The 18,725-nt window shown below is 32.4% G+C and overlaps 1 pseudogene; it reads right to left on the reverse strand.

Moving 5' to 3' along the window:
- LOC109103699 overlaps nucleotides 1-18,725 on the reverse strand; it is a 67,562-nt pseudogene that overhangs the window by 7,453 nt on the left and 41,384 nt on the right.

The following is an 18,725-nucleotide window of genomic DNA, read 5'->3' on the forward strand; positions in this document are numbered from 1 at the left end:
GGCCCCCGGGGGGATTGGGAGGTACAAAAAAAGGAGCGACGACAGTGAAGGAGAGGAGGCCAGGCCCGGGCTTTATTTTTTTTGGGTTTTGGTTTTTTTTGTGGTGGGTAAAATGAGGGGTGTCCCCTTTTTTTATTTTGGGTTTTAAAGGGTTTTATTTAATGTTCGCCGGCCCACCTTCCCCCCTTTCCCGGGGAAGGGGGTTTTTTTTTATTACAAGAATGTTTAAAAAATTTTTTATTTTTTTTACCCGGTTTTTGTCCTTTTTTAACAAAAAAGATGACGATTTTAAAAAAAAGCGTTTAGAACCGATTACATTATAAGGGTTAAGGAAAAAAGTTCAGCACTTTAAAGGCCACATAAAGAAAGTAAATATTCTAGCTCAGTCGGGAGCCTACATTTTTGGGGAAAACGCCGGGGGAAATTTCGGCCCCAAGGGGTTTTGGGCCCAAAAATTTTAGGACAGAAAAATAATTTTAAAAAAATATAATATAGGCTAAATAAAAAACATAAAAAAAGGCCCCAAAAAATAGAATTTTTTTTATAATTTTAAAAAAGTAAAAATTAAAACAAAAATAAAAATGAAACAGTTTTTAAGGGTTTTAAAAAAACCGGGAAAAAACCCCCTCAGACAAAGTTTTTTCAATGTTTCTGAAAATTAAGGCTTTTTTTTTTTATAAACGTGGAATCATCACCAAAAAAATTTTGCGATTAAAAAACTTTTGGGGGTTTCCCGGGGCTAGGATTTGCCAAAAAAGAGCCCGCCCCGGCTCTCATAGACCGTGGTAATGGGGGTCGGGGTGGAGGCCCGTCTGCTGATTGACGGTCTTTGGGGGTTTTAAACCAAATTTTTGAAACAATTTTTTTTTTTTGAAATTTTTTTAAATTAAACTGTAAAACTTCTTTTAAAAATACCGGGCAAACTTTTTTTCAACCTGAAATGGATTTGCGCGCGTGCTGCAAATCAAATGTAAACTAAGTTTACTCGGCGACCAATAAGCATTCACCATGACGAAGCCAGTAACGTGCCATGAACAACCAAAATTATGCATTTTCCCATTCTTTTTTTTATTTCATTTAAGTTACAGTTTGAACATTTAATATTAAAATAATAACTAAAAGGGATTTTTTTTGGGGGATCAATGACCGCTGGGGGGGCTAGGAGGGGCATCAATGACCGCTGGGGGGGCACGGCCCTCGAATGCCCACCACAGCGCCGGCGCTGATAACCAACACATACACTGTATGGGTAAAATTATAGATTATTCTTTATGCCAAAAACCATTAGGATATTAAGTAAAGATCATGTTCCATGAAGCTATTTTGTACATTTCCTACCGTAAATATATCAAAACTTAATTTTTGTTTAGTCATATGCATTGCTAAGAATTCATTAAGGACAACTTTTTTTTTTTAATAGTTGTATCTCAGCCAAATATGTCCTATCCTTATTCATTCAGCTTTCAGATAATGTATAAATCTCAATTCAAAACCTTATGACTGGTTTTGTGGTCCAGGGTCACATTTTATAAATATACAGTATTTAAATCACTATTGAAAAGAATCAATAACAATTGTGAGTTACACTATTTGTGTAACGCTTCAAATCCATCACTTACAAGGTTCTATTTCAATCAGGACGTCATCTTCAAAGACAACTGACTATGTAGGTAGTGTATAGCAAAGCAACTCACTAGATTTTGGAATGCAGTGACTATAATTAACTCCACAGAAGTCTACAGTAGAGCTTCTCAGCCACCTTGCTCAGATGTGTGTCTGCAAGTTGGTAACTGGTTGGTCACAGGTAAATGTCCTAAAACTGCACAAACACACAGCAGCATATATTTCCCTTACAGCCATTCTCATTGTGTATGTTACTTCACAGTGAACGTACTTAAAGATGTAGGCAGAGCTTTCTGACTCATGTTTAGGTCATCTACCTTCCTAGGACGCACACTGCCTTTACACACACACAACACCGCGCCGCCTTTACACACACTCACAGCAGGTTCTAGTTTTTTGTGTTAGTTTCTCTTCTGTTGCTTTAGCCCACAGACTGGGCAAGAAAAACATCCCCTCTCTCTCCATTTCTCCCTTTTCTTAAGAAATATCATCCGTGGCTTTATCCAGCTGTAGACTGATCTCTTTCATTCCCCTGTGTTTACAGAAAATAGCTCTCCGTCTTCTACTGCTTCTTCCAGATCTTTAACATTTATATTTACAATTCACATTTAGCAGATGCTTTTGTACAAATCGATTGACTAATGAGGTCTGAGGTGCTACTAGCCCGATTCATCTTAGCTAAAAGCACTAGTGTTCTCCAGGGCTCTGGCTTGAATGCATATAAGGAGGGCAGGGTCTTTACAAACCTGTCACAGAAGATGACCTATAAAATCCTTACAAAATCCAATGTATATCTATACGTTGGAATAATCTACAACAATTGATTCTCTCCATATCTTATGTCTTTTCCCCCGATAAACTGAGTGACATTCGATTGATTGCTAAAGATGCTCTGGAGCATGAGTGTGAGTGTTATTACATTTATATATAATAGGGCTGGGTAAAAAATCTATATCACCGATATATTAATCGATTCTCCATTTTTATGGAAATGATATTGATTCTTAGAAATCCAAGAATCCGATTATTCTAGCCTGTTTTTTCCAGTGAATGGACAGAACATTAACTTTTCATATATTTTAGATTCATTGCACACCAACTGAAATATTTCAGGTCTTTTTATTGTTTTAATACTGATGATTTTGGCATACAGCTCATGAAAACCCAAAATTCCTATCTCAAAAATTAGCATATTTCATCCCACCAATAAAAAGAAAAGTGTTTTTAATACAAAAAAGTCAACCTTCAAATAATTATGTTCAGTTATGCACTCAATACTTGGTCGGGAATCCTTTTGCAGAAATGACTGCTTCAATGCGGCGGTGGCATGGAGGCAAATCAGCCTGTGGCACTGCTGAGGTGTTATGGAGGCCCAGGATGCTTCGATAGCGGGCCTTAAGCTCATCCAGAGTGTTGGGTCTTGCGTCTCTCAACTTTTTCTTCCACAATATCCCACAGATTCTCTATGGGGTTCAGGTCAGGAGAGTTGGCAGGCCAATTGAGCACAGTAATACCATGGTCAGTAAACCATTTACCAGTGGTTTTGGCACTGTGAGCAGGTGCCAGGTCGTGCTGAAAAACGTAAATCTTCATCTCAATAAAGCTTTTCAGCAGATGGAAGCATGAAGTGCTCCAAAATCTCCTGATAGCTAGCTGCATTTGACCCTGCCCCTTGATAAAACACAGTGGACCAACACCAGCAGCTGACATGGCACCCCAGACCATCACTGACTGTGGGTACTTGACACTGGACTTCAGGCATTTTGGCATTTCCTTCTCCCCAGTCTTCCTCCAGACTCTGGCACCTTGATTTCGAATGACATGCAAAATTTGCTTTCATCCGAAAAAAGTACTTTGGACCACAGAGCAACAGTCCAGTGCTGCTTCTCTGTAGCCCAGGTCCGCTGTTTCTGGTTCAAAAGCACACGCCTGTGCACGGTGGCTCTGGATGTTTCTACTCCAGACTCAGTCCACTGCTTCCGCGCAGGTCCCCCAAGGTCTGGAATCGGTCCTTCTCCACAATCTTCCTCAGGGTCCGTCACCTCTTCTCGTTGTGCAGCGCTTTTTTGCACACACTTTTTCCTTCCCACAGACTTCCCACTGAGGTGCCTTTGATACAGCACTCTGGGAACAGCCTATTCGCTCAGAAATTTCTTTCTGTGTCTTACCCCTCTCGCTTGAGGGTGTCAATGATGGCCTTCTGACAGCAGTCAGGTCGGCAGTCTTACCCATGATTGCGGTTTTGAGTAATGAACCAGGCTGGGAGTTTTTAAAAGCCTCAGGAATCTTTTGCAGGTGTTTAGAGTTAATTAGTTGATTCAGATGATTAGGTTAATAGCTCGCTTAGAGAACCTTTTCATGATATGCTAATTTTTTGAGATAGGAATTTTGGGTTTTCATGAGCTGTATGCCAAAAATCATCAGTATTAAACAATAAAAGACCTGGAAATATTTCAGGCAGCATACTCAGAATAAGGCGCTTAAAAACCTGCAAAACTTAAGCCTGTTTAAATAACACACAAATGCTATCTAATCCCATATTTATTAACCAATGTCTTTGCTGCCTTGCTGCCCGGTGATGATCCAGTTCAATACCTACTTATAAAGCAAAAAGTACTTCTAGATATTTTTTTTTTTTGTATTATTATTGCGGAAGAGTGTTCTTTTCAGACCTTCTTCTCCTCTCCTGTGTTCTAACGTGTACAGGCATGAATTTACTCTTCCTTCAGCCTGAGGTTTATTTCATTGGAGCGTTTTTTGTGTGTGAAATGGCTTTCAACATTTGCTATAAAATAGAACTTATGTTAAAAACAACCATCCCTGCTTATAGCTTAAAAAAGTAACGCAAAAAGTAAAAGTAACACGCATTCATTCCCATAAAAGTAACTAAGATGAATAATTCGTTTTACTGTATACTGAGATGCATACTTTAGTAAGTAACTTCCCCAACACATGGTCCCCACGACCTTTTTTTTTTTTCCTTGAGAACTTTTGCATGCAGCTACTGTACCTTATATATATCAAAATAAGCACTATGGAATCTTGAATATTGAATTAATAAAACCCAGCCCTAATATATAAACCCCACCCACACACAACCACACAACACAACACACACACACACATATATACAACGTTTATTTTAAAAAATCATAAATTTACTACTTTTAGTAATAATTATTATATTAATTGCTTGGTTATTATAAAAAAATTCTACATTTATTATATTATAATATTTCAAATGTATATTATTAACTAACAAATTAACATACTTTCTATACGTATATCACCACATTTATCATATTACATTTATGTGTGTACACGTCTTATATAATATGTAATTTGTATACAACCACATTTTAATCAATCATAATTTGAAAATGTATGTAATTATTTAATTATATTTATTACAAGTTATATATGCATACAGTGCTTTCATAGTCTATGTGTGTGTGTGTACATATTTACTTTACATTAAGTTAAACATTTCGTATAGTTTCAATATTACAAACAAATGTGCTCATTATTAATATTTAGTGGTTTTCATTTTTGGTATTAATATACAGTCTGTATTACATTTATATTAAGCTATTCAATAATTTTTCATACAATTCACAATGTATAGTTACACAGTTGTGTGCTGTGTGTTGTGGTGTGTGTGTGGTGGTAGTGTGTGTGTGTGTGTGTGTGCTGTGTGTTATGTAATGTGTGTGCAGCTTATTATTTAATGCATTTTCAAATAATTCTGCAAAAGCATTGAGTGACAGCAGGCCCCCGGGGTGACATTTTTCTTAATGTTTTTTATATGTTCCCTGGTGAAAACCACACACTGACGCACACAAAAAGACATCTATGAGAGCAATCCTGTGCTCAAAATGAAGCTCCTCTCACACACAGTGAGCGTGTTTTCGTGATACGACGTGTGCTTCAGCTTCTGCCAGCGGGAGAGATTTTTCCTTTTCTCTCCCTCCTGGTTCGAGGACATTTTCAAACTCATTCTGGTCCATTCCTCTCTGCCTGTTTCCTCTGGTCCTTTGATCTGAGTGTAAAAGTGGCAAAGCTGCAGTGGCGCTCACAGAGATTGCTCCAGCATCAACGTCTCTCTCTCTCTCTCGCCCCTTGACTGAATTTCATTCAACACTGAGGCTTACTTGAAACATGTTTGAGTATGCAGACTGTCACTCTCATTCTTTTTAGTGCAAACCTGCTTAATTATATGTAAATAATGGGGTGCAATTACGTGCAGCACATTTTGTGGCACGTTTGCATTAACTGACTTGTATAACATCTTAAGTGAAACAGGCAGGCCATGCAATGCTATGCAGCACATTTTGTTACTTATTACTTATTTGTTGACTTTTACATACTTTAGTGAAGCTGGTACTAAACAAACAGAGATGGTGCATGCAAAGCATGCTGCAATCCATTCTTAGTCAAGTTTCCCCTCTTTTTTTATTTTTATACAGTATATCTATGCATCCCCATTAAATTAAAACTAATAAAAAATTTTTGGTAATTTGGTAATTTAAATAAAGCTGGAAAAAAAATATAAATATTAGATGAAAAAACTAAAACAAACAAACAAATCAATATATAAATAAAATAAAATCTATATAATTGTCATAACTAAAAAGAGATTCAATTAAAAAACATTTTTCATTAAAAAAAACTTGTTTTATTTAATTAAAGCTGAAAACTAAATATATTAGATTATTCGTATTATTATTCCTAAAAACTATATTTTTTTTTCATTAGAAACAAAGGGTTTATGTCAATTCATTATTATTAACAAAAACTAAAACTGTTTAAAACATTTGGTTCAATAACATATGTTTAATTAAAATACATCATAAAAAAAAATCTAGATTATTATAAATTTACTAAGTTTGTTCATGTGCTGAAAAAAAAAAAGTTAATTTATAAATATAAATAAATATAAATATTAGATGAAAACTAATTAAACAAATTTGAAAGGTTGACTTTACAATGTTTAACTTGAAGCACTAAAATCACTTCCTGAAAGAAATAAAAAACTAAACCTGAACTAAAAATGAATTAAACTTAAATAGTAATATATTAAATAAATAAATAAGGAAAAAATACCTAAAATAATAATAATAACAAAAAATAAATAAAATAAAATGAACATAAAATAAAAGCTATTTATAATTAAAATATAATAATACATACATATTATAGATCATATTTCACCCCAAAAGTATGAAAGTTAGACTTGGGATGTGTTTTAAGCCATTTTTCCAAATATGGTCGCCTTCAGAACAAACCATCTCTCATCCTTGACAAGTGTCGGTGTGCGTGTGTTTGTGTGATCAGTTTGTGCTGTGCTGCTGTCTATCAAGTGTCAGCCAGCACTTCTTCAATTCTGTCCACTTACACACACACCGTCCCAAGAGAGATCATTATCACATCCACCTGCATCACACATACGCGAAGAGACACTGAGCTGCAGAGATACTACTACAACCATGCACACACACACTTACACAGAAGTATCTGCGCTCTAACCTTTAAGGCTTGTTAGCAAACCTGTGAGTGCTTGAACACTGCTGAACCTCAAAACAATCTGTCTGCCATTTATTTCCCCTGATTCACACTGACTCCAGGGACAGACTGACCCTGCAGAGAACACACGGTAACACTGGACAGAAAAACATCTGCAGAACTTGAAAAGAAAGTTCACGTCAGATAATTACACAATTACATTTGCAATATGACAAACTTCCATAATATGAAACATTTCTGAGTTAAACTAAGTATCCAGTGGGAAATAATGACAGCTATACTTGATTTTAAGGTACCCCTTTTTTTTTTTTTTTTTTGCTATTATAAAGTTTTGCTATTTTAAGTTTTAAAAGTCAGCTAAATTATTAAAAGTATAAAATATTCAGGGCTGAATCTGTCATTTCGTGGCACAAGCACAGCTAAATGTCAAATATCTACTAACTATATTCTGTTGAAATAAAAAATGAGCTTTATCAGCAGAATTTTTTTTTTTTTTTTACAAAAGATTAAATCTAACAATAAAAAAATAAACCAAATTTAGAAAAAAAAAATAAATCAAACATAAAAACTAATGTTCACAAATTAAACCAAATAAAGAAAGCACATATAATTTCCTCTTGAACAACATGCAATGATGAATCATGCGGAATGCAAAATTTATCAATAAACTAAATGAGGCCAACTTTTATTGCAGTCATGCTGGTCCTGCAAGTTAACATGTTTCATGTTGTATTTAAGCACTTATTAAAGTCTGTCCACGTCCTGATGAAATATATGAAAATGCATGAACTGATTAAATGTATAGTCCTAATGCACTGAGAGTCACTTTGGATAAAAGCACCTGGCAAATGCATAAATGAAAATGTAAATGAAATATCTAATGGTCAGTCTGACTTTAGCAAACACATCTTTTTTTCAAAGTGACTTACCGGTAAGTTGCATTTAAAGTCTGCATTTGATCAGTTCATGCATTCCTTGAGAATCGAACCCATGACCTTTGCACTGCTTTAGTTTTAGTTTCAGCTGCTGTGATTTTTTTGACATGTTCTGAAGCTATATTTCATTTTCTCTATTTACAGATTCTCATACCTCCACATTAAGCCTCCATCTTCCACATCTGAGGTTAGTTAAGATCGTTTGAGGCGCAGAGGTGTTTGAGGGTCTCATGACTAATGAGTTCCACCTTCTCCATGTGAACTTTATCAAGGCACGCTGGGAAATGCTGCATGTTGCTCTATAAGGAGCTGGAGATGAAAGCAGATCCACACTGCCCTCTACTGACACCACAAACTCTTAAACACACACACACACACACACACACACACACACACACACACACACACACACACACACACACACTGTTCACAACACACACTACATGGAAGTGAACTCAATTCACCTCTGACACTAAAGGAACTTCAATGTTTACATTATTACAGTATCAAGAATAAAATTAAATAATTTTACTAAAACTGAAAACAGACATTATTAATGAATTAAACAACTAATTTACATTTATGCATTTAGCAGATGCTTTTATCCAAAGCAACTTACAGTAAATTTTTTTACCTAACATGTGTTCCCCTGGGAATCGAATCCAAAACCTTTTGCACTGCTAATGCAATGCTCTATCACTGAGCCACAGGAACACTATAAAGTTGTGTAACAAGAATGAAACAAGAATAACTGGTTTAATGAATACTTAATAATTGTATGATATATATATATATATATATATATATAGAGAGAGAGAGAGAGAGAGAGAGAGAGAGATGAATGTTATTATTATTAGTAGTAGTATTGTTTTTTTCATTTATTAATAATCTCTCTCTCTCTCTTTCTCTCTCTCTCTCTATATATATATATCATACAATTATTAAATATTCATTAAACCAATTATTCTTGTTTTATGTATTGATATTTATTAATACATAAATAATGGCTGTATTTAATGTATTTAAAATATAACTAGATTATTAAATTATTATACAACAATAAATAATAATAATGCAAATTTTAATATGCTCATGTTTAATTTATACACACAAACCTACACACACACGCACAGACATATGTGTGTGTGTATGTATGTATGTATATATATAGTATTAAATAAATATAAACAACAACAACAATAAAATAAAATATAACAATAAAATAATAATAATAATAATAATAATAATAATTACTATTACTACCACTATTGTTTATATGTTTTATGTTTATTATTATTATTCATATTATTATTGAAGTGACTGCTAAGGTTACATGTAAAAAAAAAAAAATTGAAATGTTTCAAAAATCATACAGGCCAGTAAGCTTTCATTTTTAATGTCCTAATAATGTCTTTTTTGGGAAGGTTTTCTGTTGTATGGCAGGTGTCACATATGACCATGTTAGACTGACCTTCCAGTCCACATCAAACCTAAACCTGAGCTCAAACACAGTTCACCTTCTCCGATTCAGATTAAATGGGTCTGTGGGCTCTTATTGATTTCATCTGCTCTGCGGCTCTTATTGTCCTAAAAACAGTCTCCATTGCCAGCGGATGCTCTGTGATGAGCACAGAATAATCAAAATCGACGCATCCTCTGACAGGCCCAGATACGTGGATGGGACTCTCCATTTAGAGCCCTCACGGAGGAGCGTAACCATGGCAACACTAACAGGGTTTCCGTGGGCCGTTACGGGCCGGTAGCTGGCGGTGCATCGCTTTAATCAGCATGCTAATCTAGATCTCTAAAATGCAAACCAGCACAGACACAACACATCATAATTAGGCTGAAACATATTACTGGCCAATGCCAGCGAGATCTCTTCAATGCACCCCACACATAATAAAAAAAAATTGCAAAAAATAGTAACCTAACAAAATTAAAATGATACCCAAATTCAACCACTGAAAGCAAAAATGGCTCTCTATGTGTATTTAGCTTTGACTTGCAAAACAAAACAAAAAAAATGACTGGCCTAAAAAATGAGCTCTCTAGACTAGCAGAATGATATAGTTGTTGGCATAACACAACAACTGCTGACCCCCACAATTAGCAGAATTTAAATGACCCCCAAATTCAATCACTGAAAGCAAAAATGGCTCTCTATGTGTATTTAGCTTTGACTTGAAAGAAAACAGTGCATCCTTGTGGCTATGTGTATTTAGCTTTGACTTGAAAGAAAACAGTGCATCCTTGTGGCACGGATGATACAGAAGAGCATACGCAGCATACGGTGATATGGAGAGACACAGAGGAGACTGTTAACAAAGGAATTGTTGAATAAAGTTGTTTTTTTGTTTTCCTTGCTAACAAAAAGTATTGTTGTCACTTCATAACGTTACGGATGAATCAGTGATGGCAGATGGACTATTCTGACGATGCCTTTCATACTTTCCTGGACCTTGACACTGTTATTTATTTGGCAGTCTATGGGACAGTCTCAAGCCTCCCTGTTTTCATCTAAAATATCTTAAATTGTGTTCCGAAGACGAACAAAGCTTTTACGGGTTTGGAACGATATGGGGGTAAGTGAATAATGACAAAATTATCATTTTGGGGTGGAGTATCCCTTTAAGACATAACACATAAGACTTTTTTGCCACCTGCTGGCATCTTTATGTAATATGAAGAAATGATCACTGAATAAATTGGTGAACAAATCTGAACGAATCATTTTGGTGAACGAACTGAAAATGAACGAATCACTTGAAAGAATCAAAATTTCCACCACTATTGTTAAAAGTAAAATTAACTTCCTTGTTTTAAAAAGGCATTTCAGTCTCTTTTAAAAACAGTCTCTTTCGCCATCTAATGGCAGAACAATGCAGCTAAAATCAACATCACAAACACACACCATTTGTACTAAATATTTTTACATACTTCTATTATTTATATAAAATATTATTTATTTAATAATAGTATTTAGTAAACAAAAACCGTCATCATAAAAATTTCTAGGTGATTCAGTCAAAAGTACAAAGGCAGCACTCTGACATACAGCATTAAAGTTACATAAAATATAACTTTAGACCTTGCCCAACAACAATAATATTCAATTTAATAATTATAACATTTACTTATTTTATTGTTTAATTAAATGTGTGTGTGTGTGTGTGTGTGTGTGTGTGTGTGTGTGTGTGTGTGTTTGTGTGTGTGTGTGTGTGTGTGTGTGTGTAAACTTGACAATGAATAATAATAATAATATTTTTGAAATGTGCTATTTATTTTACACAAAAGTTCAATAAATGTACATATTTTGAACAAATCAATGATTCAATGATCTATTCATAAAGAGGGTCACTTGCTTCGAAATTAGTGTATGAATGAATGAATGAATGAATAGTCTCAGTGACTCACTCATAAAAACAGTGACTTTCTGCCACCTACTGGCCATTTTATTTTTACATTTAAAGTATAAATTCTTTTTTTTAATAATAATTTAAAATTTCATTGTTCAGAATATTATTTTTAAAACATTAGTATATATGTTTTATATGTAATATTTTTCTAAAATTTTAAAAACATTAATTTAGTATGATTTATGCATGTGTAATTGTAGTGTTAATACATCTAAATGCTTCTATATACTAATTGCTGCAATCAACAAAATCCCAGAAATAATAATATTTTTCTTTTTCTAATTATTGCACACCCCCAGATAATAATGAGAAAAAATAGACTTTCACTGAAGCATCCTGCTTGATGTTTCTCCTGAGAAAAATCTAGAAAGAATCCCAACAATGTCTCAGTCTCTAGGCTCATGTGTTCAAGCTGCTCTCCAGTCATTTTATAGCAATGTATTGCAAAACATGATTTCTTACTTTGTATTTTTGTCTTGTTTTCCCTGTAAAAAACTTGTCTTGTGAATTCTAAAAATGCATTACAATTATCTAAGTTTATGACTAAAACAAATATCTGCCAGTGCTACTGAAAATTATTTTTCTTACTTTATTAGCATTTTTTTTTTCTTGTTTCAAGCATAATCTCTTCATTTTATTTTTTATTTTTTAATAAAAAAAAAAAAAAAAAAATTCCAGAAAATAATGTCTAAAGTCGTTTTAGTTCTAAATGTATCTTGATTTAAACATGTTTCGATATTTGCACTGCAAAACCAGATGTATTGTATGATAAGTTCTCTAACTGAGGTTTAGGATCTTCTTGCCTATAATGAGGAGTCATTTGGAGAATTTTATGAGGCATTTGGACCCTTTAAATAAAAGACAATGAAAGCCGTGGTGCAGCAGAATGGCCTCCGTGAGCACCGGCGGTGCACCTCATTCTGTTTGCTTTTAAATGAAGCCGGACCGCAGGGATCCACTTCAAAACCAGCTGACCAGAACTTAAAAAACCCATTTGCAGAGCGATTTGGAAAAGATTACAGCTGAGCCATTCTCTCATAAGCCTGATATATCTGTGCGCTGAATACAAATCAGCGCTTACTGCTGAAAACAGCACTCACGTTAATACAAGATGACAGCCAGAGACACTGAGAGTTTGAATAAGAACCAAAGAAGGGATTTTAGGTGAAATTTTTTCAATTCACACAGAAGCTTATGCTTTTACCTGTCAGAGTCAAACTCAGAGGTTCAGCAGCAGGTATTTGATGATGTATGTATGTTTGTGTACATGTGCACCCACAATCTTAAAGAAAACAGCATTATAAAGGGACTAAATAATGTCTAGTGCATTAGTTTAGGGTCAGTTCACAGCAGTGGTTTTCAGTTGGTGGGTTTCAAGACAAAAAAAAATGGTTGAGAAAGCAGGGGGAAGATTCTATACTGAAAAAAAAAATAGTTCATGCTCAGTATTTTTTTCAGTACACATACAGTATCTAAACATTCTTAAATCAAGATAGATTTACTTGAGAAGGACAATGACTTTATATTATAGTAATTATTTATATTAATGACTGAAAAGACATTTAGAAAGCAAACACTCAAATTATTGACTATAAATTATTCTATTTATTTAAAAATTGTGTGATCAGTTTTTTTTTTTTTTTTTTCAGCCCAGGGCACTAATTGTAATTTTACATGTTAATAAAGGTAATAAATGTTAATCATTTCACATATTGTAAGTCACAGTAATAATAAATAATCCAAGCAAGAAATGTTTAAAGTATACATAGGTTTGCATTGATAATATATATATATAGCAGTAATTTCATATATATCTATATATATATATATATATATCTATATATATATATATATATATATATATATATATATATATATATATATATATATATATATTAATTTTTTTTTTTCTATTCAGACCACATCACATTACGAATTGTATATATTGTTTACACACAAAAAAATATTTTTCTATTCATGTCACATTAATAATTGTACATATTTCTGGCCAACTGCAGGTCACAACAAATTATTAAATATGTATTAAAAATGTAAATTAATTTTTTTTTTTTTTACATATTTATTTTACATATAATTTTTTGCACAATAAACATTTTTTATTTTTTATTTTTGTATTCAGCTCATGTCATATTAACAATTTCACATATTGCTGTCCAATTGCAGGTAAAATTTCAGCAAAATTGTTTAATGTAAATTTTTACAATGTTGCATGTGTCATGTAAAATATATCCTCTAATTATAATGATAATAGTAATTTTAAAAATTAACTATGTAACAATAATATAGTTTCACAAATTGTGGGCCAGTATTAAATAATTTAATCCATGAAATATTAAATAAATTGTGTAATTTCTGCACCACCAGCATAATAGTGATTTTTTTTTTTTTTTTTTTTGCTGTAATTGCATGTGCAGCATGTAAAAATATGTGTATAATTATATAATCTATATAATATATATATGTATATATATATATATATGTAATACAAAAAAAAATAAATCTTTATATTCATTTTCATTATAACATGTGATATTTTGAGATTTCTTATAATAATATATATTGTGTATATATTTCTGCACCACCAGCATAAATATATATATATATATATATATATATATATAGATATATATATATATATATATATATATATATATATAATTGTTCAATTTCTTCATAAAAAGAATGTTAGTGTGTTGTGTGTGTGGTTGCCAGGCTGTTGCTATGGCTGTGTGTCACTCACGTGGTGAAGGCGGGGTTATATTTGGCCCCCAGGTAATAGGAGTATAGGTTGAACATGCCGATCATAAAGGCCACGAAGACCATGATGAAGATGACCATGAACTTGAAGATGTCCTTCACAGTTCGTCCCAGAGAGATCTGCAGGGGGCCGAAGCTCTCGTTGGCCGGCAGGATGTAGGCGATGCGAGAGAAGCTCAGGACCACAGCGATGGCGTACAGACCCTCGGAGATGATCTGAGGATCCGACGGCCTCCACCTGTTCCTCGCTGCGACAGAGACACGTACAGAGGGCTTTACTGGAAATACTGCGCAGATATACGGTACATTCTGTAACTGGGAGCTGATTCAGATTTAAAGGAATGGTAAAGTAACGTCACATGTGTTTGATGGTTTGAATTCAAAGAGAATCGGGAGGAGGAAGTCAAAGGTGGAGAATGCTAATGAAGACTTTGTTCAGAGATTCTGAGTGAACACAATGAAGATCAAACACACTGTCAGCTGACTCAAAGATTTCACCAGCACACACACACATACTCTCATTATGTATGTATTCATATATGTTGTGATTTCAGAGGCTGTGATATCACTTTCACACCAGCAGATAGCAGCATTGATAACACATATCAGCTCTATCATACAAGTCATATCTCAGGATTATGCATTATGTATGCATGCCATACTCAAACAACCTACTACTATTTCCAAGTGTTATTTTAGTATGTATTAATATTTTGAATTAGCTTTTATTTGTATATTTTCAGTTTCCTTTTTAATTTGTTTCAATTGTAACGAGTTATTTTTGCATTTGTTATTTTTTTAAACATTAGATTTTAATTGTAGTCAAACTTTAACTTATTTTATTTTATTTAGTTGTCAAGACAACATTGCTTATTTTCATTTATTTTAACTTGATCTAAAATAACCAAAAATTAAATAAAATAATAATTACATTTGTAAACTTCAATTAAAATTTAAGAATATATATATATATATATATATATATATATATATATTATATATAATGATAATACTACCTCAATTATAAAACAACATTTATTTCAGTTTTTTTCTATTAACGAAAACATTAAGTGATAATGGTTATTTAGCTATTCTTAATAAGTGACAGTCAAACTCAATAAAATTCTTACAATATACTACTATTTAATTAAAATCTAACAATTTAAATTATTAAAGTGATATAAAAATATAAACTGAAACTGAAATAATAATAAAAATCTATACAGGTACATTTCAAAAAAATAAAATGAAGGAAAATGACAAAAACAACAACTACATTTCTTAAATGTTTAACTGAAACAAAAATTCAAAATATGAATTAAAATCTAAAATAAAAGTTTTGAATCTAACATTAATATTTTAAATGATTTCAGTATTTTTGTTTTTAAAAAAAAAAAAAAAAAAAAAAAAAAAAAAAAACTTTTTAATCTTTCTAGTTTTTGATTTGGTTAACAATAACAACATCTGATATTCCATCCAGTCCACATGATTTTTCTTTCTCTGGACTTGCCGCACACTCGATTTCATATACTATGGTTGTTTGCTTCTCTATTGGTTATGTTAGTATAATACATGAATAAAAGCAGTAGTTACACTTAAGTTTAGTACATAAGAGTTACAGCTAATCTATTAGTGCTCAGAGCTAATACACAGCAGTGGTTGATTCGTAAGGTCAGAGAGGTCAGATTTCAGATGAGCTAATGATGCTAACACTCCTACAGATCTGCATCACAGCCTCTCATTAATGATTCTACCCAAAATACCTGAGCACACAACATGAACGCTTTCAGTAACATACCTCACAAAAATGTATTATGGTAAACAAAATTTCAGCTAGAATTCCATAATCAGTTGTTGTATGACAATACAACTATGCTAATCTGTTATTATCTACCATTGTCATTGACGAAAAGGTAATTACTGCAAGATTCTGATGCTTCTAGTACTGTTTAAAAAAATCCCATATTAATGTATTATGATTTCACAGCAGTAACAGGGTGAATCTCATGAAAACACGTCTAGGTCACATTCACATTACTGTAATGTGCATAAGACAATAACAATAATATGACTAATTACTACAAGAATAATATAATAAGTATAATAAAATGTTTGCATTATATATGCATTCATTAAAATCAGTTAAGTTTAAATGAATACATTTACATTTTTATATAAAATAATTGAGTACAAATAAATTAAATAAATGTAATTAAAATAATTTCATTAATATTTAAATATTTACAGGTTATACAATATAGTTGTTATTAATATGGTAAATCAGTTTTAAATTCATTTCAATATTTTCTCTTTTCATTTTAAATTCAGTTAATGTTTTATTCATTGTGTTGTGAGGTTTTGTCATTTTTAACAGTTTTTTATACAGTATGTCTATATATATTTAATATGTCTTTTTATTCATTTTTATTGCAGGTTAGGGTTTAGTTATTTTAGTACATGAAGTTAAATTAAATTAAAATGATAAAGGCTGCCTAGGCAACTAGCTGAAATAAAAAGTTTCTAATTTTTTCTTTTTTCTCTTTTCAGTTAAAATTTATTTCAAGTAACAAAAATATTTTTACTGGTTTTCATTTGAGTTTCAGTTTTAGCTTTAGTTAACTAAAGCTAAATGTGTTTTCATCATGCAAATAATGTCACACTGCAAAAACATAAAGATCTTCAATGAACATAATATCTTAGTATATATTTGATTTTCAGGTGAAATGTGACCTTGACATGCTCTTAACAGGATTTGTCAGATTTACCCAACTTCCGTATTTTTCACATATTTTTCCAGTCATCTTATGTTGGAACGGCCAAGAGTTCAGACAGAAGTGTGAAGTTCTGCATGCATTTACACACCATATGTGAAGTAGGCAATGTCAGCAGGAAGTGATGCGTTGCTGATGTCATGGTTGGGGACATGTAGGTCGACGTAGAGCTGAGCTTTAGATGCCTTGAGGAACGCCATGAAACGAGCGGTGAAGGAGGCCACGAAGATCGACAGCATCCCGAAATCCAGAACATTCCACAGGTGCATCACATACTCACGCGGCCCATCAGCCCAGATCTCCTTACACTCCAACCAGATCATGCCTGAAACACACACACACACACACACACACACACACACACACACACAAAAAGAGAGAGAATAGATTCAAATCCAGATTAAGGAAATATGGAAAAAAGCTTCTGATCACACTGCAAAAAAACTGCTGTTCTTCCTCAGTATTTCAGTCTTGTTTTCCAGAGCAAAAATCCAAGATCCTTAAACCAAGATACAGTTACTTGAGAAGCAAAATGACCTAAGAAAATGAAAAGAGTTGTTTTATGAGAAATTGATCAAAATGTTTAAAATGAGAACAAATATCTGCTGGTGGGCTCAGAAAAATCCATTTAACACTTGTGCGTCAATTTAAAAAAAGTTACATATAGTGTCATCGAGGACAAAAATGTCCATATCAAAAAACTGTCATGAAAATTTGTAGTTTTTAAGTACAGACTTAAGTTTGGTCTAATTTTAAAAAAGACCCTTGACAGATTATTGTTGAAGTTAAAAAAGTTGTAAACAAAATTGAAACCAAAAAAGTTGTAGAGGTTTAAGTCTATGAACATTATTTATGAGCTATTTTTATATAAAATATATATTTTATAAAACATTTTGAACTCAAAAATCGATAGAAAATCAAAGCCATAAATCTAAACAAGTCGTGCTCCAAATTTGAGGTTGAAATCTAAAAAAGAGCTTTTAGTAAGATTTTGTATTCTCATTAGATTCCAGCAAATCTCCGCTGGCGTACACAGTACAATATCATTTCTCTCTCTCTCAAACATTACGGATGCGCACACACAAACACACAAAAACTGTATTTAGGACACACACTCTGACATCCATACCAACACACCCACACAACAGCTGCATAATTTATCCAATTGACTCTATAATAGAAAATAATATGCATAAGCCGAAAACAGGAATAAAGCAAGTATTTGCTTTATACAGGTATGCCTAACTTGAAAAAAATGTCATCATCTAGTAAAAAATAGTAAAAAAAAAATAAATAAATTTGAAGCCTTGCCAACAGAATGAAAGCAAATTAACAAATATTGCCATCATTTTTTCAAAAAATAATTATTAAAAAAAAAAAAAAAATTGCAATTTTAATGGGTTTCAATGAGGATATTTTTGTCCTTAAAGGTCATGAGAAGAACTATTTTTTTTGTACCTAGTGTAAAATAGATTTATTAAAAGAAATAAGGGTGAAATATTAAAATTCCAATGAAAATACACACATGTGCCAAAATTTATTTTAAAATTATCTAAAAAATAAAATAAAATAAATAATAATAAAAATAAATAACTGAAAAAGACAAAAAAAAATGTCAATAAGGTAACAAAACAAACAAAAAAAAAAAAAAAAACACTATTAAATATTATTAAAAA

Source organism: Cyprinus carpio, chromosome B14 (assembly GCF_018340385.1).
Source record: "Cyprinus carpio isolate SPL01 chromosome B14, ASM1834038v1, whole genome shotgun sequence".
In the NCBI taxonomy this organism is placed as follows: domain Eukaryota; kingdom Metazoa; phylum Chordata; class Actinopteri; order Cypriniformes; family Cyprinidae; genus Cyprinus; species Cyprinus carpio.